The sequence below is a fragment of the Phascolarctos cinereus genome, unplaced genomic scaffold (assembly GCF_003287225.1).
Source record: "Phascolarctos cinereus isolate Bilbo 61053 unplaced genomic scaffold, phaCin_HiC Scaffold_726;HRSCAF=1367, whole genome shotgun sequence".
Classification (NCBI taxonomy): Eukaryota; Metazoa; Chordata; class Mammalia; order Diprotodontia; family Phascolarctidae; genus Phascolarctos; species Phascolarctos cinereus.
Genome location: NW_027556098.1, coordinates 211949337 through 211951581, shown reverse-complemented (window position 1 = coordinate 211951581; position 2245 = coordinate 211949337). Strand labels below are relative to the sequence as shown.

Below are 2245 nucleotides of genomic sequence, written 5' to 3'. Positions count from 1 at the left end.
ACAGAGTTCCCCACACTCTTCTTGTGGACAAGATGGAGAGACGTAAGCTAGATAAGAGGACAGTTAGGCACATTTAGAACTGGTTGAATGACCAGACACAAAGTATTAATGTCAACTTAGGGGAGGTCTCTGATAGAGCATTCAGGGATCTGTCCTTGATCTTATGCTATATAAATTTTTTTTTCTGGGTGTAAGTATTTATTAGGAAAGTCCCCTATATCATACACATTTAACATACACCAAATTTGGTTTCTAAAAACGGCAGAGGAGGTTTGGAGTGCCCAGAATGAAGGGGCAGGAGACAAAGTATTTTCACTTGAGTGGGGGATGGGGTTTGGCTTAAGAAATACGGGGGAGAGATTACTGCCCCCCAATACATCAGCTCCAAGTTTGAGGCTAAAATACCCCCATACCATACACACACAGCTAGCTCTCAATGGGCAGTCTTTGTTCCTAGTGGGGAGACAGAGAAGAGGGTTGTCTTCATGAGGAAGCAGGGCTTCTCCCTATCTCTTGCTGCTCCTCCGGGTCCCTTTGCCGCTGCTGACGGGGTTGGAAGAGGGGCCTGGAGGGCCAGCAGGTGTGTGGCTACGCTGACTTCGAGTGATTCGGGTGCTGATAGGGTGAGTAGGGGCGTGGGGTGCATGGGGGCCACTGCCTGGGCCAGGGGGGCTGGTTAGGCCGTTCCTATTTTGATTCTCAGAGGCTGGAGACACAGCAGAAGGGCCAGAAGGGGACTGGGAAGTGGCAGATGTACTGTCGTTCTGTACCGTTTTGCTGGGGAGCTGCTGGGCACTGTACTCGGGGTTTGGCTCACTGAAGTTGGGGACCTCAGAATAAACCATACAGAATTCTCCAGTCTTCTGCAGATCACCCCCACGGCCTGTGTAGAGCGTCAGACAGCCTTTAAATACTGAAGCGTATCCCTTGGTGAGTCGAATAATGTCCCCAGGCTGGATCAGGTTGCCAACATCATCCCAAACAGATATATTGATGCTACCTGTTTTATCTGCTACTTTGCAGGTCATCACCTCATGTCCATCTTTTGTCTTGGTCACTCGGCCTGTCTCTAGCACAATGAAGATGAGATTCAGATTCTTAAGTCCTGGTTTGATATCTTTCACAAAGGTCTCCGTCGCCATGCTGCCCAGGCCTCCACTCCCCAGCGGGGAGGATGGTGCACGCCGCTTAGCCACCCCCAGGGGGAGCCAGGGTCCTGGCCTCGGCCGGATGCAGCCAAATGGAACGTAGTCTCGGACATTCCAGAAGTATCCCGGTCCGGGAATGCGGGCCAATCAACGCCCTCGAGACGCCTACCGACGTGCGCGACCCCTCCTCTGCTATGTAACATTTTAAATAATGACAGATCAGAGCTATTTTTTCCTCTTCATTTTAAAATTTTATTTATTTATTTTTAGTTTTCAACATTCACTTCCACAAGATTTTGAGTTCCAAATTTTCTCCGCATTCCAAGATGGCATGCATCCCCCAGTCTGCCCTCCCTTCTATGATTGGATTATTTCTGGTGTATTGGGTTCAGCGTAGACATTTTAGGAAGGCTAGGGGAAAACTGCAGAATGTCTAGAGCAGGGTAAGTGATGAGGATGATTTTCAAAGGGACTGCAAAATGTATCCAATGACGATTGAAAGAACTGGGAATGTTTTTGCTTAGAAAAGAGAAGATATAATAGCTACTTTAAGTATGAGCCATTCTATGTGGCCTCAGGGTGGGTAGACTGGCAAAAACAGATAGAAGCTACAAAAACCAATTAGAGCTGTACAAAACACATCACAAAAAAGTGAATATCCCCTGCTTAGCATAGTGCCTGGCACATATGGATGCTTAAAAAACTACTTGCTGACTGACTCCCTAGAAGTCTTCAAACCAAGGCTAGATGACCATTTGGGTATCTTGTAAGGGAGATTTCTGCTCAGATGTGAGTTGGATTGGAGGGGCTCTGAGGTTCCTTTCAACTCTAGGAGGGAAGAACCCAGCAGAGGCTCTGTGATAACTGAGAATGCTGCTTTGTCTGTGAATATTAAGGGAATGGGAATGAAGAAGGAAAATGTCTAACTATGGATGGTGGGAAAAAGCGCATGCAATGAGTAGGCCAAAAATGACTCACAGATTTCCTGCTTGGGAGGAGCTGGAAATAGCAGTGTTGCCATGGTGATGAATAAGTAGGGCACTGTAGTTGAGTTGTGGAAGAAGATGAAAGACTCTTTCTTTGCCATATTTAGTTAG

General features: G+C 47.2%; 1 pseudogene; it reads right to left on the bottom strand.

Moving 5' to 3' along the window:
* Positions 1 to 484: 484 nt before the first annotated feature.
* Positions 485 to 1277, bottom strand: LOC110211502 (SOSS complex subunit B1 pseudogene; annotated as a pseudogene).
* Between the last annotated feature and the right edge of the window lie 968 nt (positions 1278 to 2245).